The 11,541-nt window shown below is 47.1% G+C and overlaps 1 pseudogene; it reads right to left on the bottom strand.

The window, feature by feature from the left end:
- Positions 1 to 256: 256 nt before the first annotated feature.
- LOC100993766 (inositol-3-phosphate synthase 1-like) lies at positions 257 to 9,698 on the bottom strand (annotated as a pseudogene).
- Positions 9,699 to 11,541: the final 1,843 nt, after the last annotated feature.

Raw genomic sequence — 11,541 nt, 5'->3', positions numbered from 1 at the left:
CTTAAAATACAAATCAATACAATGATTTTATACTTTTTTCTAAATGAAATTAATAGGCAAGTTATTTTCATTTAATTGAAACATGTTATGTAAGTTAAGCTGCAAAGACAGAAAAAAATGTGAAGGACATGATTATCATTGATAAATTTTGAGTTATTTTTCAATTATGTAGTATGCTTCAGATTTGACTCGAGTTGGTGAATTTACTTAACTTGAACAGATATAGTTTTGAAACTGATATACTTTTGCTCCAAAGTCAAATCCTTCTAGAAAGGATGAACAAGTTTTGTCAATATGAATGCAAATATTAAGGAAAAATCGTTTTTGGTATTTTTTTGGTTAGTGGAAAATATTTAAGTATATCTGGAACCTCTTAGTGATGAGTCTACTTTTTCAACTATAAATGTAATGAAATGTAATACAGATGAAGTATTTCCAATAAAAATTTTGCATTGAATCGAGATGTACTGTAAGTAAAAACTAAACACTAAATTTCCAAGACTTAACATGAAAAAAGTACATAAAATATTAATATTTATATTAAGCACATATTGAAATGATAATATTTTGGATGTGTTAGGTTAATTTCACTTATTATTTTAATATGGATACTAATTTTTTTTTTTTTTTGAGACAGAGTCTCACTCTGTTGCCCAGGCTGGAGTGCAGTGGTGTGATCTCGGTTCACTGCAACCTCTGCCTCCTGGGTTCAAGGAATTCTTCTACCTCAGCCTCCTGAGTAGCTGGGATTACAAGCACCTGCCATCATGCTCGGCTAATTTTTGTATTTTTAGTAGAGACAGGGTTTCGCCATTTGGCCAGGCTGGTCTCGAACTCCTGACCTCAGGTGATCCGCCCACCTCGGCCTCCCAAAGTGCTGGGATTACAGGCGTGAGCCACCGCACCCGGCCAGATACTAAAATTTTTTCAACACACATGTAACTCACATTATGCTTGTATTGGACAGCTCTGATAGAGAATATAACAGCCGTGATAATAAGACAAAAGTGCAAGACCTTTGCCTTGTTCATTGTTATATTTTCAGAGCCAAAAACTAGTGCCTGGCACATTCTAGGTGCTCAGAAAATAACAACTAAATAAATTAATCTACTTGTGCCTCAGTAGTATAAGGAAGGGTCAGTAGCAGGAAATCGAAACCACTCCAATTATTTTAAGCAGAGAGGGATTTCAAATAGGAAATTAAGAATTTACAAACAGGTGGGCATGGTGGCTTATGCCTGTAATCCCAGCACTTTGGGAGGTCAAGGCCAGCAGATCACTTGAGGCCAGGAGTTCCAGACCACCCTAGTCAACATGGTGAAACCCCATCACTACTAAAAATACAAAAATTAGCCGGGCATGGTGCAGGCACCTGTAGTCCCAGCTACTCAGGAGGCTGAGGCAGGAGAATCTCTTGAACCAAGGAGTCAGACATTGCAGTGAGCTGAGATTGCACCACTGCACTGCAGCCTGGGCAACAGAGCGAGACTCCGTTTCCAAAAAAAAAAAAAAGAATTTACAAATATCACTGGAAGGGCTGGGGCAGTGGACTCTAGACCAGGCCCCAGGACCAGCCTACCAGGGACGCTGCCACCACTAGGAAGGCAGGACTGCTGAAGCTGCTGGCTTCAGGAACACACCTCTTCAGCTGCTAAAACTCTGAGTATTAGATTTAGAGCCACATCACACCTGAGAGATCCAATCCAACAAAAAATAGATGAGCCTCACCCTGCCTCTCGACTCCCAAGAAGCTGATGCCCAGACAATGAAACGTGTTCCAGAAAAACCAGCAATGATATACTACTCATGGCACCACGCACGTGCCTTCCAATTCTCAAGCAAGTGTATCTGATTTATAAAACCAAAATCACACCCAAAAGCAACTACAAAGAAGCCTCTCCCACCTTCACATTTCCTTCACTGGGTAAACTCAGATTAAACATCCCTTCCTCCAGGAAGCCTTCCCTGACTTCCCCAAGACTATGTTAAGTTGGCATTCCATGTGCTTTATCTACATTTTTTATCAAATTTATTTATTCTAATGATAGGCCATTAGCTGCATGAGATGGGGCTGTGTCTGCTTATTCTCCGTTGTATCCTCCCCACCTAGTGGTAGATGATAAATTCACATGAGTTGAATGAATTAATGAACATGAGCACAAAGATTTTTTTTTTCTTTTTTGAGGCAGAGTCTTGCTTTGTTGCCCAGGCGGGAGTGCAGTGGCATGACCTCGGCTCACTGCAACCTCCACCTCCCAGGTTCAAGCGATTCTCCTGCCTCAGCCTCCCAAGTAGCTGGGATTATAGGCATGCGCCACCATGCCCAGATAATTTTTGTATTTTTAATAGAGACGGGGTTTCATCATGTTGGCCAGGCTGGTCTCGAACTCCTGACCTCAAGTGATCTGCCTGCCTCGGCCTCCCAAAGTGTTGGGATTACAGGCGTGAACCGCCGCACCCGACCGCGAAGAGCTAATTTTTTTTTTTTTTTTTTTGAGAGTGGCACCGGCTTTACTGTCTTTGTGGGGGCCTGGAAAGGTTGGGTCCTGGGGGCCAGCAAGGAAAGGCCGGGAAGCTGTGTGACCAGGGCCTCAGGTGGTGTGCATCTGGGGTTCCTCCACTTGTGGGTGTCCATTGGTATCACTGGTACAGCCATTGGTGGCAGCGGGTACCGGTCCTTTCTTGTTCGACACAGGGCAGGCGGCAGCCACGGGCCCGACTCACTTGAGGCCAGGCACTGGGAGCTCCATCTTGTGCACCAGGACCACGTGGTTCTGTGGCGGAAGCCCCACACAGGCCCTGTGGATGTTCTCGATGCAGCTGAGCTGGCGGAAAAGCGCACTGACCACCGGGCTGCCCGGCGGCACCAGCGGCGCCTTGAAGAGATGCTAAGCAGGGACAGCATGGGGTGGAAGGTCTGTGGCTCGGTGTTGTCATTGGTGCAGAAGCTCACGCAGTGGCACAGCTCGGTCAGCAGCGCCAGGTCCAGGATGATGGGGGCGGCCAGCAGCGAGTCCTCGCACGTGTTGTGCAGTACCAGCGTGTTGGTTACGCCCAGCATCAGCTCCAAGGTAGACTCATCCAGCGCACGCTTGGGGTCACCCGCGTACGGCATGTACTTGATGACCACGCAGCGGTCAGGCTCCTCGCCAGGCGCGTAGAGCACTGGGTGTCTTTGCGCCATGTCGTCCACTACGTTGCTCTTGGACACCGCCTCAGAGGGAACAGCGATGGCGCCGACAGGTTCTGCCGGTTGTTGTTCCCCAGGTGGTTATAATTCACAGTCGACTTGGTCTTGAGGCCATAGCCGATGAGGAAGTCCACGAGCACGGACTTGACTTTGGTCTGGCCTGACTTGAAGTCATCTCCGCCCACGTAAACCTGGCGCTGCCACGCGAGCTCAAGGGCTCCGGGCACCAGAGTGTTCTGTGGGGACCCAGAGGAAGGCACAGCCCTCCAGGATGCTGGCCACGGCGAAGAGCGTGGAGGGCGACACCTTCAGACCAAGCTCGATGGTGCGCAGCAGGGTCTCGGCCGTGTTGTTGAGACCTGGGATCACCTCACAGAAGCGCTCCATGTTCGCCGTTCACAGCGCTATGACTTTGTCCAGCCCTGCGCTAGACCGGAAGTCATCGGATGTCCCGGCGGATCTGCTCTAGCTGCTGCGCGCGCGTGTCCGGGATGAGGCTGTCCGCGCGCGCGTTCTGGTTGGCCGCGATGAACTGTGGGATGTATGCCAAAGGCCGGGGCTGCAGGGCCTCCATGTGCGGCCACAGTTGCTCCTGCAGCCCTCAATCAGCACCTTCGCGAGCCGCATCGCCTCGGCCAGGTTCGGCGACAAGATGTCCCAGCCATCGAACACGAGGTCGTTGGGCGCCACCATGGGCAGCAGCCGCGGAAGGGCGCGAACACCTCCTGGCCCTTGGTGCCCAAGACCGGGCTCACGGTGCCCACCTGAGACAGTGAACCGTAGTAGTTGGCCCCCTTGCGACCCCTGCGCGTGGGCCAGCACCGCGGCGGTGAGCGTGGAACCGTTGTTCCCACCGCAGGCGACAAGCATGACCCGTAGCCTGGGCACATGCGGGCCGGGCGGGCCGGAAGGTGAAGTGCGTGGACTTGAGGTGCACCTCGAGGACGCCGCCCTTGCTTCTGACGCGCGTTGTCTGGTACTTGTACTGAGCCTCGATGGCCTTGAGGCCATAGACCACGTCCCGGCTCTGGACCAAGAATTGGACGGCGGCCTCCATCGCGGCAGTCGGCGCGGAGTCGGCTCAGGCAGCGGCGGTGGACAGCGCACTAAATTCTTTACCTAAGATTATCTTTCACTTTTAACAACCCTTTGAGTTAGACGGTATCCCCTTCATGTGATGCATGAGAAAACTGAGACTCAGAGTGTGACATGCCCAAGGACATCCAGGTGAAAGAGGACTTCGAACTTGGCTCTGTCTGATTCCAAAGCATGTGTGGTAACCACAGCACTATGTTGCCTGGGTTCAGGACCTGGACTTGACACTTGTCCTGGGACAAGTTGCTAATCTTTCTATGCCTTAGTTTTCTCATCTAAAAAATGAAGAGAGGGTAATAATGATGAATGAGTCAATGCCAAGGAGTTTCATCAGCTGTGAAACTGTTCAAGTACCACTGTTTGCACGACCCCGGTTCACTTCCAGGTCCCTCACGTGGGCCTGCGTGACTTCTAAAGAAGACCTGAGACCACCCCGGGCAGCATAGTGAGACCCTGTCTTTACAAAAATAACAATTAGCTGGGCGTGGTGCCTGTAGTCCCAGTTACTCAGGAGGCTGAGGTAGGAGGTTGATGCTGCAATGCTGAGACTGCAACATTGCACTCCAACTTGGGTGACAATGAGACCCTGTCTCAAAAAAAAAAAAAAAAAATCAAACACCCAACGTCCTTACAAGCCACCCTGGTACCTTCACTCAGATTTATTATGTTCATAGCACTTCCCACTACTGCCTTGATCATTCCTTTAATTTTTTTCTATATTGTTTTTCTCTCCTACTATAGAAGAAAAGCCCTGTGAGAGCAGGGGCTTCGTTTTTTTCACCAAAGTCTCCTAGCACCTCCAATAGTACCTTGCATAGAGAAAGCTTTGGAAAGACAAATTTGCCTAATGAATAAATGAGTGATTTACATATTATTACGTCTATATGATGTATCAAAGTGTTAAAACCTGTCATAAGAGGAATGTAGAAAATGTGGTATGTTCATATAATGGAGTAGTACTCAGCCATGAAAAAGGAACAGCTGATGCACACACAAGGAGACTGAGGCTCAAAACATGTTGAGCAAAAGAAGCCAGGCACAAAAGAGTACGCACTACATGAGTCCACCCATGACATGCCAAGGATAGGCAAGAATCAGTCTTCGTATCAGGAATCAGAACAGTGGTCAGTCACCTCTGGGGTTGGGACCTGGCTGGACGGGGCATGAGAAAACTTTCTGTAGTGATGAAACTATTTTATCTTGATTGGAATTTAAGACACACAGATTTATATGTTTGCCAAAACTCACCAAATTTGTACATTTCAGATCTGTGCATTTCCATGTTACGTATATTTTTCTTCAAATTAAAAAAAAAAAAAACAGCTGGGCACGGTGGCTCACGCCTGTAAACCCAGCACTTTGGGAGGCCGAAGTGGGTGGCTCAGTTGGGGTCAGGAGTGCAAGACCAGCCTGGCCAACATGGTGAAACCCTGTATCTACTAAAAATACAAAAATTAGCTGGGCATGGTGGTGGGCACCTGTAATTCCAGCTACTCAGGAGGCTGAGGCAAGAGAATCGCTTTAACTCAGGAGGCAGAGGTTGCAGTGAGCCAAGATTGCGCCAGTGCACTCCAGCCTGGGTGACAGAGTGAGACTCCATCTCAAAAAAAAAAAAAAAGAAAAAAAAACCAAACAACCCTATTCTTGAAACAAAATGAACAGCTTCTTCAAATCAAATAATTTTGAATGAAATTGCAGTTTGATTTAGTTCCAGTTAAGAGGGTATTTTGAAATTCTAGGTTCGTTTGTTTTAGAATTTCTACCTCAGGAGGCTATTGCCACAGTCCTGAGCACATGGGCTTTAATTTGTTTTGTTTTTGAGACAGGGTCTTGCTCTGTCACCCAGGCTGGAGTGCAGTGGTGTGATCTTGGCTCACTGCAGCCTCTACCTCCTGGGCTCAGGCAATCCTCCCACCTTAGCCTCCTGAGTAGCTGGGACCAAAGGCACACACCACCACCCCTAGCTAATTTTTTGTAGAGATGGGGTTTCACCACGTTGCCCAGGCTGATCTCAAACTCCTGGGCTCAACCCATCCTCCCGCCTCAGCCTTCCAAAGTGCTGGGATTACAGGCGTGAGCCACCACACTCGGCCTTGTTTTTTTGACAGGGTCTCACTCTGTCACCCAGGCTGGCAATGATCATGGCTCACTGCAGCCTCAACCTCCTAGGCTCAAGTAATCCTCCCACCTTGGCCCTCTCAAAGTGCTGGGATTACAGGCATGAGCCACGGTGCCAGGCCCACACAGGCTTTAGAGTCAGCCAGACCTGAGTCCAAACCCTACTGTGTCACTTACTGGCTGCATCATCTTGGGCACCTTCTTAACCTCTCTGAGCCTCAGTTTCCTCATTTGTAAAATGGAAATAATAACAGTGGTTACCTTTCAGGGTTTATCATGAGAACTAAGTACATGCAAATCACTGAGCAGTGCCTGGCACATAAAAGGGTTGCATAGATGTTATACATTTACTAAGCAAATACTTTAATAAGTAGATCCCATAGCACAGGTGATTAATTTAACAAGACGATTTGATGTGACTGGGTGATTTAATTAACTAGAGGCTAAATGGATTTTCCTGAATCACTAATCCAGGAACACAGCCTCTCTGGTTTGCTGAAATGTAGCCATGCCTGTGGTAATTTCTGGAAATATTGCTTATTCATAAAGGGACTTTCTCAGTACAGTGTGTGGAGAAGCCTAGAACTGAGGTAGAGAAGGAAAGCCAAAGGGCTATATTGTCTTCGATTATTTAAAAAACTGGTCTGCAAATTAAGGATTAAGTTTATTCTGTGGTTCCCTGAGGGGTGGAATTAAATCCAATAGGAGAAAATGACAGGGAACAGATTTCTACTCAGAATAAGGAAGGACGTTTTGTCCATCAGAGCTTTCAAAAAAAAGGGTGGGGGGAGGCTGTCTCTGAAAGTAATGAGCCTCCTGTCACTGGAGGTGACCAACCCTAGGCTGCATGAGCCCTTGGCATGAGCCCTGAAGTCCTATGTCTGTGTAGTGTTTTAGAGCTTCATATACATGCATGAGCTCGAAAGGAAGTTTATTGTCCTTATCCCCTTTTTACAGATGAAGAAATTGAGGTTTTGGGGAATATGCCCCTTGCCAGGTGTCACACAGGAGGGAGGTGGCACCACCAGGATGGGACCTCAGGTCTTTTAACTTCAACACAGGTGCTCGGTCCACTCAGGCAGGCCCCAGTGAGAGCGGTTATTCACCAATCCTGGCTCATCACTGGGTCACTGGGAATGCTTGGGGAACTTTTTTTTTTTTTTTTGAGATGTGTCTCACTCCGTCACCCAGGCTGGAGTGCAGTGGTGCCATCTCGGCTGACTGCAACCTCCGCCTCCCAGGTTCAAGTGATTCTCCTGCCTCAGTCTCCTGACTAGCTGGGATTACAGGCACGCACCACCACGCCTGGCTAATTTTTGTATTTTTAGTAGAGGTGGGGTCTCACCATGTTGGCCACGCTGGTCCCAAACTCAAGTGATCTGCCTGTCTCAGCCTCCCAAAGTGCTGGGATTACAGGCGGGAGCCACCTCGCCTGGCCTCCATTTCTTAAGCTAAGTGGAACACAGGATGATGTGGTGACTCAGCCCCTCCACTGTTTTATATGACTGAGCTAATTCACTATAGGAAATTTTAAGGCTTCTCATTGATGCTGTAAGCAACTAGGTTTGGGATCCATTAGGTGATCTCTAGGGTCTTTCTCAACCCTCAAATTTTCTGACTTAAACAGCTGGAATGTGGGGGCAATTTCTGTAGCTCTACTGTAATTAGACCTGGTTCCCGCTGGGTTTACTAGTCACAGTTGTCAACGCAGCACCCACGAGCCCACTCCCTGGCACAGAGTCAGAGATTTCGCTGTTGATCCAGACATTCAGCCAGCCCTGATGAAACCAGCTGCTCTTAGCAGTTCCAGGGCCATCATCACCTCTCTGGCTGCTGGAGCATCTGAGAGCATCCTGCAAAGTTTCTGGGTTGGCCCCATGTCAAGAAGAGCAGCTGCTGGCAGCAGGGGACTCGGTCAGTGTGTGTCCTACAAACCTCTTTAGGTAATTCTGCTTTAATCTGCTGCTCTCACATTTGGTTACAAGGATGACTGGTTTCACAGCACAGACTGACATGCAGCTGTCCCCACCGGCCACTGTCTCCAGGAGTTAAGCTCTGCAGGAGTTGCTTAAGCACAGGGTGGCAGGTGCAAGGTAAGAGGCAGAGCCCGTGCAGCCTCCATCCTTAGGAATGACTGAGTAGGACTGGCCAGGAGCTTGGGACTCCCGGCCCCACATTCAGCCTGACCTGATTACTGTTTACAAGCAGAGAAGCCAAGAGGTTTGTGTAGAAATGAGAGTGTGCATAATCCAAGCGTGGAAGAATCCACCCACCCACAGTCCTCCAAGCTTTACAGAGCATCTCAAGAATCAGAATACCCAGGGACATAGTATGTTCCTATCATTGCTTAAGCCAGCAGTTTCCAAAGTGGGGGTGAATGCACCCCAGACATCACAAGACAATTCATGAAGGTGAAGGGACATAACAGAACCTCTATAATCTTGATCTCTTTTTGTTTGTTTGTGCTTTTTTTGTTTTTTTGTTTGTTTGTTTTGAGACAGGGTCTTACTCTGTCACCCAGGCTGGAGTGCAGTGGCACGATCTTGGCTCACTGCAACCTCCTCCTCCTGGGTTCAAGCAATTCTCCTGCCTCAGCCTCCCGAGTAGCTGGGATTACAGGCACATGCCACCATGCCTGGCTAATTTTTTTGTATTTTTTTGGTGGAGATGGGGTTTCACCATGTTAGCCAGGCAGGTCTTGAACTCCTGGCCTCAAGTGATCCACCTGTCTCAGCCCCCCCAAAGGGCTGGGATTACCGCCTATCTTAATCTTAAATTTATAATTTTAAAGTATTTTATAAGGTACCTATTTTGCTGCACAATAATCATCATAATGTAATGTCAATGAGTTTTTATTCTATGTCAGGCAACATTCTAATAGCTTACATATATCATTTCATTGAACCCCCACAACTCTATGAAGTAGGTATTATTAATTCTACTTTCCAGGCACAGAAAGGTCAAGCTATCCCTCTAAGATCACATAGTAGACAGGTGGCAGAACTGGGATTCGAACTCCATGGTCTGGCTGGAAAGTTTACATTCATAACTACTACTCTATTCTGTCTGTCATATGTAAGTATAATTTTCACATTTTACGCAAATATATATTGGGGTTTCATGTTCAAGTTGTTCATTGTGGTTGGTTTTGGTTTTGTTTTTTTGTTTGGTTTATTGAAGAAGGTGTTCAGAAGAAAACAAACAAACAAAAAACAATGTTTGGAGAATATTGGCAAGTTGAGATAAAATTAAACTATGTTGGCCAGGCGCAGTGCCTCACGCCTGTAATCCCAGCACTTTGGGAGGTTGAGGCAGGTGGATCCAGAGGTCAAGAGATTGAAATGGCCAACATGGTGAAACCCCGTCTCTACTAAAAATACAAAAATTAGCTGGGCATGGTGGTGCACACCTGTAGTCCCAGCTACTTGGGAGGCTGAGACAGGAGAATCGCTTGAACCGGGGAGGCGGAGGTTGCAGTGAGCCGAGATCAGGCCACTTCAGTCCAGTTTGGGTGACAAAACGAGACTGCATCTCAAACAACAACAACAAAAAGCTATATTCATTCCATGAAGATTTCTGGAGAAGGAAGAATAGTGGTCAGGTTCTTCTTAGAGTGCCATTATGAACTCAAGAGCTACTAGACTTGTGCCTCCAAAGACCAATCATTTGTATGCCCCCATCAAAATGCTTGCCATGCTTTCCAACACTTTTGTCTAATTCATATTTTTGTTTAATTCAACTTACATTTTAAAACATAAATTATGAATTTTTGAAATAAGCACTGCATTACCACTATAAATGGAAACGAGTATCCCTTGCAGAGAGGCCACCATCTCATTAGAAAGAATTATAAAAATTCTACTCTAAAGGTCCTGATTTTGAAAAAATAATAGCTAATACACACACACTCACAAACACAGACATACACAAACACACACACACACACATATAGTGCCAGGTACTGTTCCAAGTATTAGAAATATACTGAGCTTATCAATAACCATACTGGGTAGGCATTAACATTGCCCTATTTTACAGATGAGGAACAGGGACTTTCAAAAATTTGCATGAGTTCACACTGCTAGTGAGGCAGAGGTAGGATTTCAACCCAGGCAGCAGAATCAATGTGGTGCCCACAACATACACGGCGACAATGTAGCCCACAGCACTTAGTGCACTGAGAGATAGTTGGGAGGGGAGTGCCCTCCTAACCTCAACCCAGTGAGAGAACCTTCACCTGACCTTGCACAGAGCTCAGGGCACCTGTAGCTGGGCCTCCATGGACCAGCCTCGCTCCCTATGGCTGAGCATCTGGGAAGTCTCTTCACTCCTCCCCTTCAATGGTGGGTCAGAAGTGGCTGAACTTCCCTCTAACACAAGGACCAGACATGAGCTTGCAGTAAGAATATGGTCTGGCTCATTTTAGAAGAGATTCTTCCAAGATGGCGGCCTACAGCCAGAGAGGACCCTGGTGGTAAGAGGCTGTGATGTGAACCATTGGAGGTAGAAACTGAGGCTATGTCAGGAGCAGCCAGGGGCAAGAGAAACACTGCCTGACATTCTGGAGTTGCTGTTGAACACCCTGAGCAAGGGAGTCTCCAGAAAACCCATATAAGTGCCCACAAGAGAGAGCCAGCTCCACAAACCTCCCAGGTCTGCAAAGCATGGGGTCAGATTATTCTAGTACCAGCCAAATAAGAACTCTCTATCCCTTACCTCTCTTCCTTCCTCCTGCTTCCAGCCCCAAAGGAAGAGAGGTTTAAAGAGACAAGCTGGCCACTACTACTCTCCTTCCTAGACCAGAGGTCTGAAGACAGAGATATGACTGAAAAGGACCACAAGGCTTTTTATTACCAAAAATTGCCAGAAATGTCATGCCTTTGTTTTCATATAGGGGAAGGAAAAATCCCCACAGACACTTTGGAATGGACTTTCATGATTATATGCAAAGAATCATGAATGTTTCATTTCTAACAATATTTTCTCCACCATATCCTGAGGTCATAGGAATTCATGGAGCTAGACTCATGGAAATTGCAACACTTGGCAATAGATTGAAAGATAGTGGATGAGAATACACCCCTCTCTCTGGCCCTCTGCATTATGATATTTCTGACATACACCATGATTCAGGAAAC

This window comes from Pan paniscus, chromosome 3 (assembly GCF_029289425.2).
Source record: "Pan paniscus chromosome 3, NHGRI_mPanPan1-v2.0_pri, whole genome shotgun sequence".
NCBI classification, from domain to species: Eukaryota; Metazoa; Chordata; class Mammalia; order Primates; family Hominidae; genus Pan; species Pan paniscus.
This window is presented reverse-complemented; position numbering and strand designations above follow the sequence as displayed.